Source organism: Stenella coeruleoalba, assembly GCF_951394435.1.
Source record: "Stenella coeruleoalba genome assembly, chromosome: 14".
NCBI classification, from domain to species: domain Eukaryota; kingdom Metazoa; phylum Chordata; class Mammalia; order Artiodactyla; family Delphinidae; genus Stenella; species Stenella coeruleoalba.
In genome coordinates, this window is record NC_137160.1 from 72,221,644 (window position 1) to 72,234,277 (window position 12,634).

The following is a 12,634-nucleotide window of genomic DNA, read 5'->3' on the forward strand; positions in this document are numbered from 1 at the left end:
ATGACCAATATAATCAGCTTTGTAATTATCAGAAACATACTGAAACCGGGACTTCCCTGGTGGTCCAGTTGTTAAGACTCCAAGCTTCCACTGCAGGGGGCATGAGTTCACTCCCTGGTCGGGAAGATCCCACAAGCTGCCTGTGAGCCGTGCAGCCAAAAAAAAAAAAAAAAAAAGAAAAGAAATATATTGAAACCAAACCTGGAGTCAAAAGGAAGATTGGTTTTATATATTTTTTCTTAATGTTTAAGTTTACATACAAGAATGAGAATAGTGCCAAGAAGACCCATATACCCTTTACCCAGATTCCCCTATTGTGAGCAGTTTATCCCATTTGCTTTATCTCATGCTCCTTTTGCCCTGAAATCATCTTCTTTCTAGCATCTTTTCTCCTCCAGTGCAGGATTTCATCAAGGGTCAGGTTTTATGTTTAGTTGTCACAACTCTTTAACCTGGAACTTTTTCACAGCCTTCCCTGGTCTTTTTTGTTGTTGTTGTTTTTTTGTTTATACTGCAGGTTCTTAATAGTCATCAATTTTATATACATCAGTGTATACATGTCAATCCCAATCGCCCAATTCAGCACACCACCATCCCCACCCCACCACGGTTTTCCCCCCTTGGTGTCCATACATTTGTTCTCTACATCTGTGTCTCAACTTCTGCCCTGCAAACCAGGTAATCTGTACCATTTTTCTAGGTTTCACATACATGCGTTAATATACGATATTTGTTTTTCTCTTTCTGACTTACTTCACTCTGTATGATAGTCTCTAGATCCATCCATGTCTCAACAAATGACGCAATTTCGCTCTTTTTCATGGATGAGTAATATTCTGTTGTACACATGTACCACAACTTCTTTATCCATTCGTCTGTTGATGAGCATTTAGGTTGTTTCCATGACCTGGCTATTGTAAATAGTGCTGCAAATGAACATTGGGGTGCATGTGTCTTTTTGAATTATGGTTTTCTCTGGGTATATGCCCAGTAGTGGGATTGCTGGATCATATGGTAATTCTATTTGTAGTTTTTTAAGGAACCTCCATACTGTTCTCCATAGTGGCTGTATCAATTTACATTCCCACCAACAGTGCAAGAGGGTTCCCTTTTCTCCACACCCTCTCCAGCATTTGTTGTTTGTAGATTTTCTGATGATGCCCATTCTAACTGGTGTGAGGAGATACCTCATTGTAGTTTTGATTTGCATTCCTCTAATAATTAGTGATGTTGAGCAGCTTTTCATGTGCTTCTTGACCATCTGTATGTCCTCTTTGGAGAAATGTCTATTTAGGTCTTCTGCCCATTTTTGGATTGGGTTGTTTGTTTTTTTAATATTGAGCTGCATAAGTTGTTTATATATTTTGGAGATTAATCCTTTGTCCGTTGATTCGTTTGCAAATATTTTCTCCCATTCTGAGGGTTATCTTTTCGTCTTGTTTATGGTTTCCTTTGCTGTGCAAAAACTTTGAAGTTTCATGAGGTCCCATTTGTTTATTTTTGTTTTTATTTCCATTACTCTAGGAGGTGGATCAATAAAGATCTTGCTATGATTTATGTCAAAGAGAGTTCTTCCTATGATTTCCTCTAAGTTTTATAGTGTCCGGTCTTACATTTAGGTCTCGAATCCATTTTGAGTTTATTTTTGTGTGTGGAGGTAGGGAGTGTTCTAATTTCATTCTTTTACATGTAGCTGTCCAGTTTTCCTGGCACCACTTATTGAAGAGACTGTCTTTTCTCCATTGTATATCTTTGCTTCGTTTGTCATAGATTAGTTGACCATAGGTGCTTGGGTTTATCTCTGGGCTTTCTATCTTGTTCCATTGATCTATGTTTCTGTTTTTGTGCCAGTACCATATTGTCTTGATTACTGTAGCTTCGTAGTATAGTCTGAGGTCAGGGAGTCTGATTCCTCCAGCTCCATTTTTTTCCCTCAAGACTGCTTTGGCTATTCGGGGTCTTTAGTGTCTCAATACAAATTTTAAGATGATTTGTTCTAGTTCCGTAAAAAATGCCATTGGTAATTTGATAGGGATTGTGTTGAATCTGTAGATTGCTTTGGGTAGTATAGTCATTTTTACAATATTGATTCTTCCAATCCAAGAACATGGTATATCTCTCCATCTGTTGGTATCATCTTTAATTTCTTTCATCAGTGTCTTATAGTTTTCTGCATACAGGTCTTTTGTCTCCCTAGGTAGGTTTATTCCTAGGTTTTTTTTTTTTTTTTAACATCTTTATTGGGGTATAATTGCTTTACAATGGTGTGTTAGTTTCTGCTTTATAACAAAGTGAATCAGTCATACATAAACATATGTTCCCATATGTCTTCCCTCTTGCGTCTCCCTGCCTCCCACCCTCCCTATCCCACCCTATTCCTAGGTATTTTATTCTTTTTGTTGCAGTGGTAAATGGGAGTGTTTCCTTAATTTCTCTTTCAGATTTTTCATCATTAGTGTATAGGAATGCAAGAGATTTCTGTGCAATAATTTTGTATCCCACAACTTTATCAAATTCATTGATTAGCTCTAGTAGTTTTCTGGTGGCATTTTTAGGATTCTCTATGTATAGTATCATGTCATTTGCAGACAGTGACAGCTTTACTTCTTCTTTTCCAATTTGTATTTCTTTTGTTTCTTTTTCTTCTCTGATTGCCATGGCTAAGACTTCCAAAACTATGTTGAATAATAGTGGTGAGAGTGGACATCCTTGTCTTGTTCCTGATCTTAGAGGAAATGCTTTCAGTTTTTCACCATTGAGAATGATGTTTGCTGTGGGTTTTTCGTATATGGCCTTTATTATGTTGAGGTAGGTTCCCTCTATGCCCACTTTCTGGAGAGTTTTTATCATAAATGGGTGTTGAATTTTGTCAAAAGCTTTTTCTGCATCTATTGAGATGGTCATATGGTTTTTCTTCTTCAATTTGTTAATATGGTGTATCACATTGATTGATTTGCGTATATTGAAGAATCCTTGCATCCCTGGGATAAATCCCACTTGATCATGGTGTATGATCCTTTTAATGTACTGTTGGATTCTGTTTGCTAGTATTTTGTTGAGGATTTTTGCATCTATATTCATCAGTGATATTGGTCTGTAATTTTCTCTTTTTGTAGTATCTTTGTCTGGTTTTGGCAGCAGGGTGATGGTGACCTCATAGAATGGGTTTGGGAGTGTTCCTTCCTCTGCAATTTTTTGGAAGAGTTTGAGAAGGATGGGTGTTAGCTCTTCTCTAAATGTTTGATAGAATTCACCTGTGAAGCCATCTGGTCCTGGACTTTTGTTTGTTGGAAGATTTTTAATCACAGTTTCAATTTCATTCCTTGTGATTGGTCTGTTCATATTTTCTATTTCTTCCTGGTTCAGTCTTGGAAGGTTATACCTTTCTAAGAATTTGTCCATTTCTTCCAGGTTGTCCATTTTATTGGCACAGAGTTGCTTGTAGTAGTCCCTTATGATGCTTTGTATTTCTGCAGTGTCTGTTGTAACTTCTTTTTCATTTCTAATTTTATTGATTTGAGTCCTCTCCCTCTTTTTCTTGATGAGCCTGGCTAATGGTTTATCAATTTTGTTTATCTTCTCAAAGAACCAGCTTTTAGTTTTATTGATCTTTGCTGTTGTTTTCTTTGTTTGTATTTCATTTATTTCTGCTCTGATCTTTATGATTTCTTTCCTTCTGCCAACTTTGGGTTTTGTTTGTTCTTCTTTCTCTAGTTCCTTTAGGTGTAAGGTTAGATTGTTTCCTTGAGATTTTTCTTGTTTCTTGAGGTAGGCTTGTATAGCTATAAACTTCCCGCTTAGAACTGCTTTTGCTGCATCCCATAGGTTTTGGATCGTTGTGTTTTCATTGTCATTTGTCTCTAGGTATTTTTTGATTTCCTCTCTGATTTCTTCAGTGATCTCTTGGTTATTTAGTAACGTATTGTTTAGCCTCCATGTGTTTGTGTTTTTTACATTTTTTTCCCTGTAATTCATTTCTAATCTCACGGCATTGTGGTCAGAAAATATGCTTGATATGATTTCAATTTTCTTAAATTTACTGAGGCTTGATTTGTGACCCAAGATGTGATCTTTCCTGGAGAATGTTCGTGTGCACTTGAGAAGAAAGTGTAATCTGCTGTTTTTGGATGGAATGCTATAAATATCAATTAAATCTATCTGGTCAATTGTGTCATTTAAAGCTTGTGTTTCCTTTTTTTTTGTTGTTTTTGTTTTTTGCCGTACGCGGGCCTCTCACTGTTATGGCCTCTCCCGTTGCGGAGCACAGGCTCCGGACGCGCAGGCTCAGCGGCCATGGCTCACGGACGCAGCCGCTGCACGGCATGTGGGATCTTCCCGCACCAGGGCATGAACCCGCGTCCCCTGCATCGGCAGACGGACTCTCAACCGCCGTGCCACCAGGGAAGCCCCTTGTGTTTCCTTTTTTATTTTCATTTTGGATGATCTGTCCATTGGTGTAGTAAGTGAGGTGTTAAGGTCCCCCACTATTATTGTGTTACTGTCGATTTCCTCTTTTATAGCTGTTAGCAGTTGCCTTATGTATTGAGGTGCTCCTATGTTGGGTGCATATATATTTATAATTGTTATATCTTCTTGGATTGATCTCTTGATCATTATGTGGTGTCCTTCCTTGTCTCTTGTAACATTGTTTATTTTAAAGTCTATTTTATCTGATACGAGTATTGCTACTCCAGCTTTCTTTTGATTGGCATGGAATATCTGTTTCCATCCCCTCACTTTCAGTCTGTATGTGTCCCTAGGTCTGAAGTGGGTCTCTTGTAGACAGCATATATATGGGTCTTGTTTTTGTATCCATTCAGCAAGCCTGTGTCTTTTGGTTGGAGCATTTAATGCATTCACGTTTAAGGTAATTATCAATATGTATGTTCCTATGACCATTTTCTTAATTGTTTTGGGTTTGTTTTTGTAGATCCTTTTCTTCTCTTGTGTTTCCCACTTAGAGAAGTTCCTTTAGCGTTTGTTGTAGAGCTGGTTTGGTGGTGCTGAATTCTCTTAGCTTTTGCTTGTCTGTAAAGCTTTTGATATCTCCATCGAATCTGAGTGAGATCCTTGCCGGGTAGAGTAATCTTGGTTGTAGGTTCTTTCCTTTCATCACTTTAAGTATATCAAGCCACTCCCTTCTGGCTTGTAGAGTTTCTGCTGAGAAATCACCTGTTAACCTTATGGGAGTTCCCTTGTCTGTTATTTGTTGTTTTTCCCTTGGTGCTTTCAGTAATTTTTCTTTGTCTTTAATTTTTGCCAATTTGCTTACTATGTGTCTCAGCGTGTTTCTCCTTGGGTTTATCCTGTGTGGGACTCGCTGCACTTCCTGGACTTGGGTGGCTATTTCCTTTCCCATGTTAGGGAAGTTTTCGACTATAATCTCTTCAAATATTTTCTCTGGTCCTTTCTCTCTCTCTTCTCCTTCTGGGACCCCTATAATGTGAATGTTGTTGCATTTAATGTTATCCCAGAGGTCTCTTAAGCTGTCTTTATTTCTTTTCATTCTTTTTGCTTTATTCTGTTCCTCAGCAGTGAATTCTACCATTCTGTCTTCCAGGTCACTTGTCTGTTCTTCTGCTTCAGTTATTCTGCTATTGATTCCTTCTAGTGTAGTTTTCATTTCAGTTATTGGATTGTTCATCTCTGTTTGTTTGTTCTTTAGTGTTTGTTCTTTAATTCTTCTAGGTCTTTGTTAAACATTTCTTGCATCTTCTTGATCTTTGCCTGCATTCTTTGTCCGAGGTCCTGGATCACGTTCACTATCATTATTCTGAATTCTTTTTCTGGAAGGTTGCCTATCTCCACTTCATTCAGTTGTTTTTCTGGGGTTTTATCTTGTTCCTTCATCTGGTACATAGTCCTCTGCCTTTTCATCTTGTCTATCTTTCTGTGAATGTGGTTTTTGTTCCACAGGCTGCAGGATTGTAGTTCTTCTTGCTTCTGCTGTCTGCCCTCTGGTGGATGAGCCTATCTAAGAGGCTTGATGGGAGGGACTGGTGGTGGGTAGAGCTGACTGTTGTTCTGGTGGGCAGAACTCACCAGACTAAAACTTTAATCCACTTGACTGTTGATGGGTGGGGCTGGGTTCCCTCCCTGTTGGTTGTTTGGCCTGAAGCAACCCAACACTGGAGCCTACCTGGGCTCTTTGGTGGGGCTAATGACAGACTCTGGGAGGGCTCATGGCAAGGAGTACTTCCCAGAACTTCTGCTGTCAGTGTCCTTGTCTCCACGGTGAGCCACAGCCAGCCCCGCCCCCGCCTCTGCAAGAGACCCTCCAACACTAGCAGGTAGGTCTGGTTCAGTCTCCCCTGGGTTCACTGCTCCTTCCCCTGGGTCCCGATGCACACACTACTTTGTGTGTGCCCTCCAAGAGTGGAGTCTCTGTTTCCCCCAGTCCTGTCCAAGTCCTGCAATCAAATCCCACTAGCCCTCAAAGTCTGATTCTCTAGGAATTCCTCCTCCCGTTGCCGGACCCCCAGGTTGGGAAGCCTGACGTGGGGCTCAGAACCTTCACTCCAGTGGGTGGACTTCTGTGGTGTAAGTGTTCTCCAGTCTGTGAGTCACCCACCCAGCAGTTATGGGATTTGATTTTGCTGTGATTGCGCCCCTCCTACCATCTCATTGTGGCTTCTCCTTTGTCTTTGGATGTGGGGTATCTTTTTTGGTGAGTTCCAGTGTCTTCCTGTCGATGATTGTCCAGCAGCTAGTTGTGATTCTGGTGTTCTCACAAGAGGGAGTGAGAGCACGTCCTTCTACTCTGCCATCTTTGTTCCTCTCCCTGGTCTTTATAACATTGACATTTGGGAAAAATACAGTCCCTCTCACCCCATTTGCTTAAAGGAACTTGTTCATCTTGTGTTTGTCTGATGTTTCCTGGCAATTCGATTCCAGTTATGCATTCTTGTCCATAATGCTGCAGAGGTGATGTTGCTTCCTTCTCAAGGAATCAGATCTGGAGTCTCACCATGTCCGTTTGCCCCTCATTGGTGATGCTGACTTTCGCCACCCAGTGGAGGCCTTGGTCTGATTTTTCCACTGTAGAATTACTATTTTCCTCCTTTCTGTTAATGTGCAGTCTGCTGGAAGATATTCTGTACCTTAACAAAATGTCCCCCTGGGTTCAGTATCCATTCAGGATTCTAGCCTGATTCAGTGTTTACTAAGATGGTTGTAAAATGCTGGTTTAAACTCTTAAATGTAGCCCAAAGGCAACAGAATAGAAAAGAAAAAAATATGAGAGGTTTTTGTTCTGATTGTACCAGAACCTGATAAATGAGAACTGGGTACATTTTCCCAGCATCTGGCACAGTGGTTAAGAATACTGGCTTGCGTGTCTATCTCGTATCACTAGTTACTAGCTGTGTGATCTTGACCTTGGGCAAGTTACTTGGTTTCTCAAATCTATATCTTGCTCCTCTGCAAAATGAGGTTATTCGTATTTGACTCAGAAGATTTTTTTTTAACATCTTTATTGGAGTACAATTGCTTTACAACGGTGTGTTAGTTTCTGCTTTATATCAAAGTGAATCAGTTATACATATACATATATCCCCATATCTCCGCCTTCTTGCATCTCCCTCCCACCCTCCCTATCCCACCCCTCTAGGAGGTCACAAAGCACCGAGCTGATCTCCCTGTGCTATGCGGCTGCTTCCCACTAGCTATCTATTTTATATTTGGTAGTGTATATATGTCCATGCCACTCTCTCACTTTGACTCAGAAGATTTTTATAAGGCGAGATGGTTAATTTTATGTGTCAACTTGACAGGGCTAAGGGATGCCCAGGTACCTGGTAAATGTCATTTCTGGGTATGTCTGTAAGGATGTTTCCAGAAGAGATTAGTATTTGAATTGGTGGACTGAGTAAAGATCACCCTCATTAATGTGGGTGGGCGTCATTCAGTCGTTTGAGGATCTGAATAGAATAAAAAGGTGGAGGATGGGGATACATGTATACATATAGCTGATTCACTTTGTTATACAGCAGAAACTAACACACCATTGTAAAGCAATTTTACTCCAATAAAGATGTTAAAAAAAAAAAGCAAAGGTGGAGGAAGGGTGAGTTTGACTTTCTGTTGTTGAAGCCACAAGGTCTCTGGTATTTTGTTGTGACAGCCCAGGCTAAGATAATTACTGAGTTTTTTGACACCCTCTTAAATTTTGCACCCATGAGACACTTACCTCACCTTAGTCCTGGCCCTGCTGCACTGTGAGCATCCTGAGGTCATACCTCACCTGTCTCGTTCACTGCTGAATTCCTAGTATGTGGTACCCGGTACCTCCACAAATATTTGTTGAAGGGTACATGGATGATTGCATTTGGGCATCGCACCTGGGCTCTCTGGCCTTGCTGACCTCATGGTGACTATTTACACCATTCCCACAAGAAAGGACACGCAGCGCCTGCCTTGCCCTGGAGTGGGATTCATTGTCAGGCATCAGCCTCTTGTTAGTTGCAGTCACATCCAATTCACATACCACACAACTCACCACTTTAAATCGCACAATTCAACGGTTTTAAAAAATATATTCAGAATGACACAACCATATACATTCAGAGTCATACAGCCTCGTACATACACATGGAACTATTATAGCTCTACAGTGTTTTACTATCTCAGCAGGACAAACTCCCCCTAAATTGCAATCCTTTTTCTTAGCTGTTATCATCTGTTTATTCTTTTTCAAAACACTGACAATATTTTGTCAGTTTTCAAATACAGATTCATCCGTAGATTGGAATTGCATTCGATCTATATAAATATTAATGGAGGGTAACTGACATCTTTAAGTGTTGTCTTGGTAGCAGGAATATTCAAGCCATCTTTATCTCTTAGTAAACTTAAAACTTTTTCTTTAGGAGACTCCTGTGCATGTCTTTTTAATGTTAGTGCTAGAGAGCTTATGCCCCTGTAGATGAGGTTTTCTTCCCAATGTATTTTCTGTTAGAAAATCAATAGGCAGGGAATTCCCTGGCCGGTTCAGTGGTTGGGACTCTGTGCTTTCACTGCTGAGGGCTCAGGTTCTATCCCTGGTCGAGGAACTAAGATCCCACAAGCCATGTGGCATGGCCAAAAGAAAGGAAGAAAAGAAAATCAATAGGCAAGTGTTGTGTCTTGTATTTATCCTGTATTCAGCCACTTTACCGAGTGCCCTTTTTAACTCTAGGGGTTTTTACATTATTTCTCTTAAGTTTTCTAGGTATGTCATCATTTCATCTGCATTCCTCTTAATTTTTGAAATCTCTGCATGAAACAGCACTCTAGCTAATGTTTCCCTGACTCCTCTTATGCAAATCCGTTTGGTTCTTCCTCGATGCTGTCTGTTAGGTCTCTTACTTCTCCTTCTCTTTTTCCTTCCTAAGCCCCAAAGGACCCTCATCCAGTGACCTAGACCATTCCCAGTCTAGCCCTTTCCTTTCCCCTCACTTCCCCATCCATCTCGCCAGATTCCCTCCCTTCCAACTCCTCTCACTACATCCTTCAGAGCTACATCTGTATTCATTAACACTGTCAGTTTCAAGTGGCAAAAATCCAGCCCAGACTGGGTTGAGTATTGGATCACACGTCTGAAAAACTTGACTGGACCCAAGGGTTTTATGCTGATATCAAGACTTGCTCTCCAGCTCTATTTTCTTCCAAGATGAGTTAATCCTCAGACAGATTTTCTCCTTGAGATCACTTCTAAGAACTACAGGCTAATATCCTACAGTTTATCAACGTCAGTGGAATAAGAGGGCTTTTCTCTCCCAAGGATTCTTTTAAATTCCAGAACGAACTGTTGTCAGACTGGCTTGGGTAAAGCATACAGCATCTGTGCTAATAATAACCCGCTCCCTTTGCTTAGAGTTCCTGCCATAGTACTTATGTTTATAGGAGGCTTTCAAAATCTTGTATATTTTTCTGTAAAAGAATGGTTTGTTCATATATAAAATTTTAGGGGGGAAGAAGTGCTTCCCATTAATAAGTTAACATTTCCACCTGGAGCCATTGCTGTCCCTTTAAAGACTAGAGGCCTTAGGGCGGCAAAGGGCTTGAGGAGCAATATCCCAACCTAGAAACCATTAAGGAAATGACTTCCAATCAAATTTAACTCTATGCAAATTGAAAACAAAGTTTGAAAACGCCTAGAAAATGTCAAAAGGCAAGAAAGAAACTGAGATAATTATTTGCAACATGTGACAAAAGGGCCAATTTCCTTCAGTTATAAAGAGCTCTTACAAATCAGTGAGATGAAGAGCCAGGGTCCAGAAAAGGGGAGGGAGGAGAGAGACAAGGATTAAAGATGAAGAAATTCAAGTGGCCGCTAAGCATAAGAAAAAAAAAGTCTCAGCCTTCTTTACAACTAAAAGAAAGTTGCAGCGATCAAGACTTTTGATAATATGTAGCTGGCAGGCCATATTGTGATGGAACTAATAAGCATCTTTGGGCCTGGCTGGGCATGTAAATTTGCGCATCTTTGACGGAGGACAGCGTGGCAATGTTGAGCAAATTATAAAATGCACATAAACCTTGACTTAGCAATTCCACTTAGGAATTTAGTATCCCACAGTTCTTCGTATATGCGTGCCTCAAAGTCAAGTGTACGGCATTATTTATGGTAGCAAAAAACTTGAAACAACCTAAACACTAATCTCTGGGGTCTGGTTCAATATTTTATGGTGAATTCACACAACAGGAACCTACACGGCCATGAAAAAGACCATTGGCCAATACAGTTGTGTACCTAGAGCGTCTGCCACCTGCCGAGGTCATTTTCAACACCTCTCTCTTCTGTACAGTAAAACTGTTTTCAGTAAGAATCATGAAATTAGACAACGATAGTCAGAAAAAATGTGGAGAGAGTGAAATTTGTCTTATTTCACTTTTTATTGGTTTGGCCAAAAAGTTCGTTCGGTTTTAAGTAAAAGTAAAAGACGTTTTTCGTTTTCACCAAGAATTGTATTGAACAACATATTCACTAAACGAATGAACTTTTTGGCCAACCCAATATATGTAAAATCATGCCAGTAAAAAAAAAAACTTCAAAATCAAAATATTTCAGTACAAAATAGGAAAAGAAGTAATGGATCAGTACTTTTAAATTACATTAATGTGTTTTGTGACAAAAGGGGGAAAAAGTTATGCCTACATATTTTCTGTCACAGTGATGAACAGTAACATTACATTTTGAGTTTTTAAACCTTAACTTCTGCAAATTTTGCCAACGTCTTCATGGCTACCGATCTTTTTTGCATATGCATGTTCAATAGATGTGAAGAAACAGCCCATGCAAACAGTTAGAAAAAGTCTTAAACTTAAGGATAAACTTGGTAGATACTCATAAAAATTCGTTTTCACAGTACATTCCAGAAAAATGCAATATCGCCCATGTCTATTTCTTCAGCTCAATTCTTGCAACTTTCCAATGTCTCCAGAGATGAAAGTTTCCAGCACAACAATTTTATCAGAGAATTCACTATATTCAGTGAAAATTTCTGAAGTTTTTCTTCTGCAAAAATCAGTGAAAACGGCTGAATGACAGCAACTGTGGAAATAAATGAAGACCAACCGAATGACAACAAAGGCTGTTTATTCAGAGCTTGGGACAACAAGGGAGTCAGCCACCATCATTTGTGTTTGGGCAGGGAATCAAAAGCCGGGAGAGGAGTGAGAAAGCCTGCATAGTGGGGAAAAAGGGAAGGCATCAGGGATGCCTCAGCTGGATGTTGTTGGCACAGGGAACTGGACGTGGGCTAACTAGAAGCAGGGCATCGTCTGTGATTATCTAAGGGTACGTATTTGGCTTTCTCTAATTGGTCCTAAGTTGGAAGTGGGGACAAAAGCTAGGGGAGCTGGTGGTTTTTCGTCAAGTCCTGGCCATTTTGAGCCAACAGTTACGGAGTTATTGTTTGGTTTTCCTGAATTATTACTGCCGCAAAGTAACTAAGGCTGTGTGCCACAACTACTGAGCCTGTGCTGTGGAGCCCGTGAGCCACAACTACTGAAGCCTGCGCGCCTAGAGCCCGTGCTCCACAAGAGAAGCCACCACAATGAGAAGCCAGCACACCACAACAAAGAGTAGCCCCCGCTCGCCACAACTAGAGAAAGCCAGCGCTCAGCAACAAAGACCCAACACAGCCAATAAATAAATATTAAAAAACAAACACAAAAAGACTGTGTAGAACTGGTATAAGGATAGACGTGTAGATTAGAGGAATAGAATTGAAAGTCCAGAAATAAACCCATACATTTATGCTCAACTGATTTTCTACAAGGTTGCCAAGACAATTCAATGGGGGAAAGAAGAACTTTTCAACAAATGGTGCTGGGACAACTGGATATCACATGCCAAATAATGAAGTTAGAGCCTCATATTGTATTTAAAAATTAACTCAAAATAGGCCAACTATAAAATTCTTAGAAGAAACATAGGTGTAAATCTTTGTGACCTTGGGTTAGGCACTGGTTTCTTAGATAGGGCACCTAACAAACAGATGAATTTGGCTTCACTGAAATTAAAAACTTCTGTGCTTCAAAGGACACTGTCAAGAAAATAAGACAGGGACTTCCCTGGTGGTCCAGTGGCTAAGACTCTGCACTCCCAGTGCAGGGAGCCCAGGTTCGATCCCTGGTCAGGGAACTAGAG

At 40.2% G+C, this 12,634-nt stretch overlaps 1 protein-coding gene across 6 annotated transcripts in view; it reads left to right on the top strand.

The window, feature by feature from the left end:
* Positions 1-12,634, top strand: part of MYO1H (myosin IH) — a 141,986-nt gene that overhangs the window by 51,448 nt on the left and 77,904 nt on the right. The gene's annotated exons all lie outside the window — the stretch shown is intronic.